Here is a 13,517-nt window from a genome sequence, read left to right as displayed (position 1 = left end):
CAATTTAGCGTAAAATATATTCCAATTCTTATATATGTTTGAATGTTTTCAATTAAACTCATTTATTGCTCAACAATGATTGACATGTACTATCTCTCTTAAAATTGAAAGTTTAACTTAGGAATTACCAAAAAATAGGACATTTGTTAGGGGTAAAGACTTTTGGGTTCACTTTTTAAAAAGTATGAAAAAAATTCATTTTATCCTCATTCCCTCAAAAAGCGTTACTTTAGTCTTCTTCCACTTTTTTTTTTTTTTTTTTTTTTTTTTTTTTTTTTTTTTTTTTTTTTTTCAACTTCTCTTTAACTTCTCTTCCCTCGAGCTCCCTTACCATGCCCAAGGATTTTTTGCCTCTCTTGAACATTCTCTCATATTTGTGGTAAGTTTTTATGATTCTTTTTTTTTTGGTTCTTTACTCTTATTCCTATGTTGATGTTTTATTGATCAAACTTCCAAATTTGAAACGTATATTTCCAAATTAATTTTATACCTATTTTAAGTGATCTAGGGTGATTTTATAAATGCTTTAGCAAGTTTTTTAATTTTTTTATTTCACAATATATCGTATCTTTCAAATTTTAAATGTCCACCCCCAAATCAATTATATACTTGTTTTAGGTGATTCAAGGTAGTTTTACGCATGTTTTAGGGAGCTATTTTAGCTATTTTTTTTTTTTTTAATCTCACAATATCTCACAAACATATTGTATCTTATAAACTCCAAATGTCCAATCCCAAATCAATCATATACTAGTTTTAGGTGATTTAAGATGGTTTTACACTTATTTTAGGGAGTTATTTTAGCTACTTTTTTTTATTTAATCTCGCAACATCTCGCAAACATATCTCATCTTCCAAACTTCTAATGTATACTCCCAAATCAATTATATATTTGTTGCGAGATGTTGTGAGATAAAAAAATAGTAGCTAAAAAACTATCTAAAACATGTACAAACTCACTCTAAAATCACCTAAAATACATATAAAAATAATTTGAAGTTGGGCATTTCAAGTTCAAAAGTTAGAAAGTTATTGCAAAATGTTGCAAGCTAAAAAACTATCTGAAACATGTCCAGACCCACCCTAAATCACCTAAAACACATATAGAAGTGATTTGGAGTTGGGTGTTTCAAGTTTTTGGAAGTTAAAAATTCACTGCGAGATAAAAGACCAATACCTAATAAACTATCTAAAACATATCTAAACCCACTCTAAATCACTTAAGATACATATAAAAATGATTTGGAATTTGGTGTTTCAAGTTTGGAAGTTGGAAATTGTTGCAAGATATTGCTAGATGCTGGGAGATTAAAAAAATAGCTAAAATAACTCCATAACACGTGTAAACCCACCTAAAATCACCTAAAACAAAGTTTAATTGATTTGGGAGTGGACATTTGAAATTTGAAAGATGCGATATGTTTGCGAGATAAGAAAAAGTAACTAAAAACTTGCTAGTAAAAGTAGATTGAAAAGTGAAATATAGAATCATAAATTTTGGTCCTTAAAATTTGAAAAAAAGGTAAAATTTATTAGTTCAAATGGTTTAAAAGTTAGAATATAGTTTCTATGGTTGAATAAATTCTATAAAAACCATTTTCATGGTTGACTACTTTTATAATTTCAAATGATCTGCATCCTCCTTGAATCATGGTGTAGCTTTTTGAAGAAATTTATGAAGAATAAATTTACCTCCTCAAGTCAAAATCTATTGGAACAAATTTTCAAAAAAGTGGAGTCTCCCACTAACTTTTTGTGTCCATTATGTCACAAAAATTCGAGACAAGTGCTAATTTGTTGTGGAAATGCCAGGGGTCAAGAGTTCCTTGGTGCATTTTTTTACTCTAATGTTTTTCTTTTGACTTTATGTATCAACCATCATTAAAACGTTTATTGATCATCTTAAGTAGATTCGTGAATATAAAGAGAAGGATGATGTTACAAAGTTTCAAGTGTTATATTATGGTATAAATAGACATGTCTTTTAAGGAGATGAGTTTTTGATGAAGTCACTATTGGAATCAATACACGTGTTAAGGAATTTATATCTAATTAGGTTTTGAAGAGAACTCTAATGATGTATCTTACTCATGTTGGATTTCTTCAGCATCAGTCGTTATCGGGTTGGTTTCTTCTTCAGAATCAATGATGTATTTGCCTATGATGTGCATGGTCAAATGTTGTTGGCACGAGAGGGCTTGATTGAGTGTTAAAGAAGCATCATGTGAAGAAGGTTTCTCAATTAGCTCCTTTAGTGAAGGTACAATATTTTTGTCACATCAATTAATTGAAAAATGCTATTGTAGATGGTATAGCTTGTTGGGCATGATTGAGGCAGGTTTTGCTTGTTGGCTTGTTGATAATGATAGAAGTTATATATATATATAAATTTCTTGCCAATTTTCTCGTATGTTTAAGAAAAAAGCATAGTGACTAAAATTTAACTATTTTCAAATTATAAAGACCAAATTTATAATTTAACCAAAATAAAACGTACAAAATATGATGGACCAATTGGATTAAACTGAAAAGTTATTATAAAAATAGACATAATTTCATATTTTAGGTAAAAGTTAATTATTTATTTTTTGAAAGATATTATAATTAAAGTGTGGGTGGGAAATTAAACCTCAAACTTCGAAGTCGACAGTACAAGCACCATGCAAATTGAGCTATGTTCTTGTTGGCAAAAATTAATTATTTTTTTCCTGAGAATATTAAAGGAAGTAATGTCAACATTTAATATTTTTCCAAATAGAAATCACCAAAATAAATTCAATAGTAAATAGCATACTTGTATTGAATTATTGATTAAATGAAATAGTAAATTTTTCTTATCAATTCACCGCATTTCCATTTAATTCATCGAGCCAAGGCATTGATAAAAGCAATTAATCACAGCCGCAAAAAAGAAAAGGCGGGAAAACAAATCAATCAAACGGTCAAGATTCAAGAGGAAGTTTCTGGTACCCTCTTGATCTCCCGCCACGTCACCAATCGAAAACAGTGTTCCTTCCTTTACACGTTTTTTTTGGAATGTTATCTTCCACAACAAGCTCTAACTATTATAAATTTCTCAAACTGAATCTCTTCTTTTGTCTGATTTTTCTCAAATTTTACCTTCTCCGATCAGATTCTTTCAAGTTTCAATTGCAATTCATGGCGGAGGGGACGGTGGATCTTTGCCAGACCCCGAGACGGAGGAGCTGCAGGATTCCGGCGGCGGCGGCGTGCCCGTTGGCGCCGAGGAAGAAGCCGGTTTGCTTGAAGCGGAAGGCTCCGCCGAAGGGCGGCTACTTTCGGCCGCCGGATTTGGAGGTTTTGTTTCGTCTTGTTGCTCCAAGAGAAGAGGCTTGTAGTTAGTTTTTTTTTTTCCCTTTTTTTTGTTGGGGGGGGGGGGCGGGGGGGGTGTTATGTATATAAGCTTGAGATTTAATTTTCTGTAATGTTTTCTTTTTAATGCATTTTAGAGTTTAGTGATTTTCTGTGAAAAATGATTTTGTAAAAGTAGTTTGGGAGGAGAAAGTGTGATGAGAAGTGGAAATAATTTGTTTTTTCATTTTGGAAGTTGTTTTGTCTTTTTTTAAAAATGATTAGTTGAACGTGTAAAATGTGAGAATTTGAACTCTCTTATCGAAGAATTGACAAAAAGAGATCTTCTTATGAACGATGTTACAATAACTTAAAACATAATACTAAGCAATATAACAATCGGAAGATAATACAAAGTTTGGTGATTCAGTTCAGAAAATACTACTATATTTGGGAGGTAATGTGTTCGTGAACAGATATTTTCACTAATATAATATCAAGCAATTATATCATTGTATTTATCTATAATGACACGGTAAATATAGTGACACACGAATAATTTAACTTTTTGTCAAATCATTTTGACTCTATTTATACTATCTTTAAGTGTGCGGTTCCTTTTCAATAAACCTAAACTCCCTCTAATACTAGTGACCGACCACTTAGGCTTCTCTTAGGTTTCCTCTCTCACGAAGAATTTTATTTTTTCACTTTCAAGTGAAGTTTACTCCACACTATGAACTTAGACTATCATAAGTTTGAGAATCCCTTCTCAAATTTGTTAAAGAGTAAACTCACACAATCTAGAGCAAGCCTCAAATTTTACAACAATACAATCTTCTTCATTTATCGACAAACTTGTAGTTTGTGAGAAGAACCTACAAGATAATTGACTACAAAGAATCTTTAAACCAACCAACCATGAATGTAACTCCTTACATATGCACAGTGAAAAGAAAGTAAGGAGACGATCCTAAACAAAATTGGTAACGTTCAGAAAAAGAAACAAAATAAAAAAAAAATTAACATCCAAGATTTTTTAGATAAGAAAAGAAATATCTTGCAGAATTAGCAATTTAAATAACAACATTCCATCTAGAGCAACAATAGCAGAAATATACTAAAGATAATTTATGAACGCAACCACATTACCTTTAAATAAATATAGTCTAACACAAAATCAAATCTTTTATAAAAATGAAAGAATATATATCTGAACTAAGTGAGTTGAGATTTGTTTGTAGTAATATTCTTATATGTTTAATTTTAGAGAATAGGAAATATCATTAAATGTTGGTAGCTAATTATTTAAAGGTTTTAATCTGATTTCTTTTTTTCTAAACTTTTAAATTTATCCAATTTTTACAATGTTTGTCTTAGCTCTTTGTTCTATTTCAAAGGCGAAATATGATTTAAATTTATTAGAAAACGTAATGGTTAATATTTGTCTCGCTTAATTAATAAAGATATCTATTTTACTTAAAGAAGTTAGTATAGAAAGTTCACAATCTACCTCTACTTTTTAGTATGTATCAATTCACGTAATTATTAAGTACCTTTTTTATTTTTAGATTTTGGTCTAGTTTTCGTTTGGCTCTTAAGATTTAGAATGTTATATTTTTTGGTCATTAAATTTTGAGATTGATTTCAATTTATTCTCTAAGTTTCAAAATGTCTCAATTTTATCTTTGTTGTTACGTTTCAAGATTTACACTTTTAATCGTGATTTATTCTAACTTCTAAATACTCACTTTCCATCTTTATTATTAACATTTATTAATTAATTTAAAATAATTATAATAATTATAATTAATAAGTTTCACTATTTTTCATCATTGTTAAAATTAAAATTAAAATTTTCCTTTATAATTTTTAAAATAATTAATAGACATTAAGCACAAAGATTAAAAGTAAGTATTTCTTGAAAAATTGAGGTAAAAAGTACAAATTTTGAAACTTAGGGACTAAATGAAAACAAAATTTATATCTCGATAAAATTGTAACATTTTGAAGTTTAATGACTAAATTGAAATCAAATGCAAAATTTAAGGACTAAAAATGTAACATTTTGAAACCTAGAAACTAAATAAAAATTATTAGACCTAAAATCTAGAAATCAAAAAAGTATTTTTGTCAAATATATAAAATTTAAATTGAAGGTTAGATCTTAAAGTAAATAGGCTTCTCCCTCTATTTTAAAAGTATAGGGTGTTATTATTATTTTTTTTTTAACACATACCGATATATTTTCATATGTCCATAGATTCAACATCGATATAAACTATAAAGGCCGCCTCAGGAAAAGAAACATCGACATAATTAAAGATTGATTTAAAATTTTCATTAGGTTGTAAAAAAGTCATGAAACATAAAGAATTATTATACAATTTTACATAGATGCAACATAGATATAACATAATATTTTAACATAGATACAACTTCGATATAGGCCGACTATTGATGCCAAATTTTGGATAGAGAAAATGCACCTAACCTTTACATGACATGGTTTGCAAAAGAGAGAGATGCACACTGGTATGATGCTTAGATGTACCCTGGTATGATGCTTGCTACCCGTAGTCTGATGCTAAAGTTAAGAGAGTGAAAGAACGTAGAAGTTAGAGAGTGAAAGAACGTAGAAGTTAGAGAGTTTAAGAGTAGAACTCTAGTTACCTCATATGAAGTTATAATAATGTTATTTATATAGAAAAGTTGACCTAAGTTATTCCTTAGAGTTTCAGAGTTGCCTTAGGATAATTAGATAACCTAACGGGTTAAAAGACGTGTCCGATTTCATGTTTGGCTAGTGTCAGAAGCTCGAACTAGGTCGAGTATTTTCCTTAGGCCATATTTGGGGCATAAAATGATCTCTTGGGTCGAGCATGCCCCGTTGGGCATTTAACAAGGCTCGACCTTAGTCTCGACCGAGGTCGAGCACAAGCCAACCCCTTTTTCTACGCTCATTTTGGTATTTAGTTGTCACTTTCGACTGGTTCACACTTCTTGACTTTGTCATTCTATTTTCCTCTAAATGTCAATTATACCCTTCGGTCTAAAATCACCTATAACATATATAATGTATGTATATGAGATTCAAAGTTGCAACTTGTGCTGCACAATAAATTTTGAAAATTTGAGCAAATTGGGAAATGTTTGGATTGTTTGAAAAAGAAACAAGGTTTAATTTTTTCAAAAAACACAATTTATTTTTAGAAAAAAAAATATACTTGTAGATTTTAAAATTTGGTTAGGTTGCATCTGGGTCTCCGCGTTTTCAAACTCAACAATTTTATCCTTGAAGTTTACTTTTAATAGCGGTCATGGGCCTTCGATTCATTTTTTTTTATAATTCCGGACAAAAAGTTGGTAGATGGACCGAAGGGTGTAACCAAAAGCAAATTTCAAAGGTAATATTGTTGAATTTGAAAATTGAGAGATCTAAATGCAGCATAAATCAAACTTAAGTGATCAAAAGTGTATTTTTATCATTCTTTTAAACATTTTTTTTAAAAAATAAAAACCATAATATGACACTCCTATGTTCTTATTACATTTTCTCAAGGTGTGTTATACCCAAAACACTCCAAATGCTTCAACTAAATGCCAAATTAGATGACTATTAATAAACAATATGAAGGTTCAATTTTCATAACAATGTGACTAACTGCTAACTACTGTTGGTGGTCTGCGACAACAAGAGTGAGGTCAATGATCGACAATGTCCGTTGGTGGTAGGAACGATGGGTGTCGCTAATAACAAATCTTCTTTTCTTTTTCTGAATTCAACAACATATGAAATAGAATGATTCAAACCCCTAACATCTTAATCGATGACATATACTTTAACTAATTATTTCCGTGGGACATTACAAATTAATAATATGAAAAGAATAACTAGTACTATTAGGATGGGTATATTATGACCATGTTGAAAATCTTTTTCAACCACTTGGACTATGAGCATATTGATTAATAATGGTTCTTCGTTATTTTTATTCTATAATATATATATATAAAAGGTTAGACATCAAATAGGAAAATGGAAAAGAGCCATAAATAGAGATGGTGGTCTAATAGTGATGAAGAAATTAAAGTATCAACTTGGTTAAAATATCATTTTGATTCTATTTTAAAAATGGTTCAATTTTAATCTTAAGAATTAAAATTAGATATTTAAAAATGATAGGATTAAAATTATCATCTTATGAGACTAAAATGATATTTTAAAATTTTAACCCAAAATTATTTTATAGAGAAAAAGAATTTAAAAAGCACCTTCACTCATCAGCCTTCAGTACGTTACTGGGTCAGGTTTATGTCCTCCCCAAACCCTAAAAAGTATTTGGTAAAATTAAATTCAATTTTGTCGGTAATAATATTTTCTTCTTTTGGCTAATTTTAAAATTCTAGTTTCATCACTGTTCAGCTTTTATTCCAAAACTGACTTATACCCTTTTTCTAAAATATTAATCCAAATCTATACAATTTTGTCAACTAATAAGATAGGGTTTTGTGATGAAGCATATACATAACTTAAATTTGAATTCTAATGAAATTTTATTTAAACATATATAGATTTCACATTGATATTAAGGGAAAAAATATTTTAACTTCATATATTAGGGTGAAATAAAAATATTAGAAATTATGTTCTTCTAATTAATTATATCCAAATGTTTGTATTCGTTTATTTTTCCAAAGATCGAGTTAGATAAATCATCATCGGTTGACTTAGTGGTATATAGGAGACATGACCTTGATAAAAGACTAAAAGATATTCTACAACCAAAATTTCAGGAAAACTTTTAATTAATTTCATACGAACATTTTGCGTCTTTATAATGTTTATATCAAATCCGACATTTTATCTATATTTTCATCAATGTATTGATGGCTCGATGTTGAGTAATCCTTCTTCTGTTAAAACATTTTAAGAAAATCTAAAAGTTACATATTTTCATAGACACTCCTGTGGATCCCATTGAATCCCCTATAATAGAAGCTCTCTACACCTTTACCTTTCCTTCATCTCTCTTTGGCCATCATTTAGCTAGGGTTAGGGTTAGGGTTCTATCCTAGTAGTCTCCACCGCCGTTCGTTTTATTTCTCCGATCATCATCGGAATCTCGACCAGCCATTGTTTTCCGACGGAGCATCATCAAGATTCACATGAAATTGCTTTCGACTTCACTGGAAACCGGAGAAACTACAAAAAAAAAAAAATCACTCCTTGTGGGATTGATCTTCCAATTGACATGGGAATCTTGATGATGCTGCAGCGGCAATCAATGGTTTTAGAAACTTTTTGCAACTGTTTCAGAGACTCCATGATTAAAGGTGAATTTCATCTCTGTTGCCCTTTTTCTTTTTTCTTTTTTCTTTCTTTTTTCTTTTAATTTTTTAAAACATTATTTTCTTCTTTGTTGTTCTTAATAAATAGCTAGTCATGAAAGTGAGATTGGCTTCTTGGGTTTTGATGATTTATGTTAAGTTTTTGTTTGACTTCAAAGGATTTAATCTGTTTTTCATATAAAATCTAGTATAAAGATTTGGATAATTCTATATAACATATAGGATGCTATATTATACTTGGATCCAAATTTTATTTTAATTTTCTTAGTTCTAACATAGATCTAGGATATAGAAGATCGAATCTTTACTTTTAGAAGAAGTTGGAGATGTATCTTTACTATTGAATTATATTTTGGTTCGTGCTTGATCTAACGATGTTAATTTAGAATGACCTAATTTGATAACTTTTTCTTTCCATGAAACTATTTTAACTTAAAATTTATCTATCTTTTTCCCCCCTAAATATTTTGGTTAATCTCAAGGTTGGAAAGAGAATTTAATTAATTTTGTGTTAGTTTAGGGTTAATTTGGGTTGCCTATGTGTTTCAATTGTGTTAAAAGACAAATTTTGGGGACACAAATCTGTATTATATATATGGGATGTTTTAACTAATTGAGTAAACATTTTTTAATGTTGAAAATATTTTAGTTAATGAAGCATTTCTGTTTCAAAATTTTCTTATATTTTTTTGTGAAAAAGACTTTAAATATTTTTTTTATAAAACAAGCGTGGTAGAATCAATGTTTCGTAAAAAAAAAAAAAAAAAAAATTAATAAAAAAATTAATAATTTAAGATAAATGTGAATAAATTAATATTATGCACATGTTAGGCCATTTATATTCCAAAGATAAACAGGAAAGTTTTGGTCTAATTTTGTATAACGCCCTTTGAATAATAAGCAAATTCATATAAAATGTAAATGTGATAAACGGATATGTTCGCCAAGTTCTGTTGGATAATAATTTTGTTTTTAAATTTTATGTTGTTTAAATTTGCTTGTTGTCGATCTCCAGAGTTTCTTACTGTGTGATTTTTCAATTTACCTAAAAAAATATTTGAATTATTTGTCAAATTTCATAAACAAAAACAAGTGTTTTTTTTAAATTACTTTTTTAGGTATTGTTTGGTAACCATTTAGTTTTTTTTTTTTTGAAAATTAAGCTTATAACACTACTTGTACCCATGCATTTCTTTGTTTATATTTTACTTTTTGTAAGCATTTTAAAAAACTAAACCAAAATTTGAAAACTAAAACAATGTAGCCCCATTTGGTAACCATTTAGTTTTTTCAAGATTAAGCCTATAAACACCTCTTTCTGCCTCTAAATTTGTTGCTTAGTTATCTATGTTTTATCCATATTTTAAAAATCAAACCAAAATTTGAAAGGTAAAAAAAGTGTAGATTTTTATTTTTTTTTTAATTTTTGAAATTTGACTAAGAACTCAACTCCTGTAATTTGAAAGATGCAAACTATTATAAAAAATAAAAGAAAAAAGGGAAAACGAAATAGTTACCAAACGAGACTATAGTTTTTAAAAATTTATTTTTGTTTTTGAAATTTAACTAAGAAAAATCACATGTTTTTTTTCACGGTATTGTAATTAAAGTGTAGATAGGGAATTGAACCTTTGACCTCGAGGTCAATAGTACGAATACTATGTCAGTTGAGCTATGCTCATGTTGGCAAAAAAATTCACATGTTTGTTTTGGAAGAATGAAAAACATTTTAAAGATATGGTGTGAAAACAAGCACAAAATTTTCTAAAACTAAAATCCAAATAATTATCAAACATAACCTTAGTTTTCAATATAATTGGTGCAAAAATGAATATTAAAATACGAAAACTTGTGAGAAAATGGGACCAATGATCTATTTTTGGAGTCCTAAATAAGATTTGACCTAACTTTTAAAAATCTATGTTTTTTTTTTTTGACATTTTGCTTACGTTAACGTGGAGTGAATTTATTACATGGATCAAAGTTGAAAATTCCCTCATTTCATACTCGTAATTCTCGCTTTTCTTCTTCTTCTGTTTTTTATGCATTTCTTCTTCTTTCATTTTTTTTGGATTCTTCTTCTTCCCTCTTCTTCCTCTTCTTCTTCATGGAGCAAGAGCAAGAATCCAAATGAAGGAAAAAAATTGAGAAAAAAATTTCAGTTGTGTTTGATGAGAAACGAGAAGAGGAAGTGAGAGAAAGGAACAAGACCTCATAAGAGTATCAGACCCTCACACGTATTTTGGGACCAAATAGATACTTTCACATGTGCATGATGTTAGCATAAGACCATTTTTCATTCATTTTTTAACCTTGGGCCAAATTTCAGTTACTCCCTTAAAGAGACGCTAGGGGTACAAATTTTCCAAAACTTAGAAAAAATAATGTTTATAACGTTGATTTTCGAAACAAAATAATTATAAAACGGAATCTAAATTATTCAAATCCAACGTATGTGAGCCAAACATTCAAGCTACATCCAATGGGATTAAGAAGCCATGTGTGTGGTGAGAATTTGTGGCTTTTTGTTAAAGGCATAGTTCCCTTTTTATAAGAGCTTTTTCAAAGCTGCACCAATAACTGATCTTCTCCTCAACAAAATCTCTGCTATTTCAGTTGCATAATCTATCAAAAAGAAATACATGTCTCTCTCTTGTCTATTACTTTATTTAATTATCCTTTCTTTTTTCGAGGTTTCCTAAGTTTGGTCTTTAATCTCTGCTTTTTATAGTTTAAAATTTGAAACAACAAAAGTACTTTCTTTTACAACTTGTATTTTTCTTTTTCATCTTAATCTGGGCAGATGTGTCTGTCACGAGCATGCAGCCTTTACATATTAAATTTAAAAAGTTATAAAGTTTAGCTTTCCATTGGTTTTTTTATTTAAGCTTATAAATACTATCTTCACCTATTAATTTCTTTATTTTATTATCTACTCTTAGTAGTGTTATAAAAACCAAAGGCATGATTTTGAAACTAAAAAAAGTAATTTTTAAAAATTTATTTTGTTTTTTAACTTGTGTTTAACTAGTTAAGAAATTATGAAAACTATAATCATAAAATTGTAAGAAAAATAAATACAATTTTCAAAAACTAAAAACAGAAAACAAAATGACTATTAAATATGGTCTTAGTATTTGAGTCTCAAATTTTGAACTATATTACTTGAACCATATTTTTCACATTCCATGAAATAGAAACTTAGGTAATTTCAAATAACATTATATATTTGAATAGATATGTTATATTCTTAATTTAGGATGATATTATAAGTTTGTGGTTCATTTTGATGTTCTTGATTTCTAATAAACATAATTGGGTACCTTTGCCAAAAGGGGAAAAAAAAAACTTTAGTTTAAGGTTAAATGAAGTATATATAATACAATTATAATTTTCTTTAAAGCTTAGAGTGTGTTTGATTAACTTTTTAAGTGTTTAATTAAAAAAAAATAGCTTTTAAAAAAATGAGTCTATGACCTATGTTGGTCTAAGAGGAACACCTAAAATCAACTTTTAGAAAATAATTTTCAAGTGTTTAATAGTTAAACTCTCCCTAATTTGTATAGTTCTTAAAATTACCAAAACAGCCTTAATCGTTATCTACCTCACTTCCAATATGTTGGCTATCATCGCCCTTCACGGCTACCTTTGACGACTACCATCGATAACCTACTCAGGTTGAAACTTTTGGCAACCATCTTCGATAGTCTCCACCAACGACCAACTCTGACAACTACAACTGACAACCATCATCTGCAGTCAACTCCCACGACGAGCTCCGACGACCACCACTAATGGCTACCACTACCGCAAACTCCAATGGCGACCATTCTAGATGACCAACTCTTGCGACCATTATTTTGTTCTTTATAATAATTTGATATTAATACAGATACTTTTAGTATATAGCAAATTAAACAAACTTATATATAAAAACACTTTTGAGAAAAAGTTCGCCAAACACACAAATATTTTTATTTAGGTAGTTTTCATCAAAAGTGTTTAAATGAAAATAACTTTTGAAAAGCATATTTTTCTCAAGTCAATCTAAACATGCCCTTAAAGTTTAAGGTGATTGTAGTGGGTAACACTTTTAGGCTAATAATTAAGTGTATAACAATATTTTTAAACAAGTGCAAATTTAGCAAAATCTATAAATGATATACTCTTATTAACGACATAGTTTATCGTTGATAAACTTCGAGAGCTGGATCAAAATTTTGTTATTTTCAAATTCTTTTGTATTATGTTATATATGCTAATACTTTGGACCTAATTAGGTTGAGCTTTCTTTAAGTGAAACTTGAAACTTAAAGTCACAAGTTAATTAATGTTTAACTCAATTTGAATATATAACTCTCTAAATAAGCTAATATTTTTCTTCAAAAAGTCGATGGTTATAGTTCAATCAAGGATGAAAATATCTAGATATGTTGACGATATATCCGTGATATATCCGTAAAATCACATATCTGATAGAGATATTGGGGGGTAAGATTTTTCACAAAATTTCACGATATTTCGCCGATTTCAACGATATATTTCTGGTATATCTTTTTAGGCTAATATCTTTTGCAACTCAACAAACGATATTCTGTTGATATATCACAGATATTTCGTGGATATATTGTAGAAACATCATAGATATTTTATCTAAATGTCGTCCAATTATCTCTATATATCGCTTTTTTTTTCTTCTCTTCTAATATGAAGCTTTTCCAATGTATGGCCTTTTCCATTCAATTTTTCTCAATTTTCAATCTAAAACTTTCATTTTCAAAGAAATTGAATTTGGAGAATCCACAAAAGAGACTTTAACCATGTTCATAAAGCTTTGTGAACCTGGAATTAGC

General features: G+C 28.9%; 1 long non-coding RNA gene across 1 annotated transcript; it reads left to right on the top strand.

Annotated features, from left to right (window-relative positions):
* The first annotated feature begins 8,300 nt into the window (after positions 1 to 8,300).
* Positions 8,301 to 12,568, top strand: LOC150035158 (uncharacterized). The gene is made up of 2 exons (XR_016530804.1): positions 8,301 to 8,649; positions 12,252 to 12,568. It is a non-coding gene; the product is annotated as an uncharacterized LOC150035158 (long non-coding RNA).
* The last annotated feature ends 949 nt before the right edge of the window (positions 12,569 to 13,517 follow it).

The sequence above is a fragment of the Benincasa hispida genome, chromosome 7, assembly GCF_027475165.1.
Source record: "Benincasa hispida cultivar pf3 chromosome 7, pf3_genome.v1.1, whole genome shotgun sequence".
NCBI lineage: Eukaryota > Viridiplantae > Streptophyta > Magnoliopsida > Cucurbitales > Cucurbitaceae > Benincasa > Benincasa hispida.
This window is presented reverse-complemented; position numbering and strand designations above follow the sequence as displayed.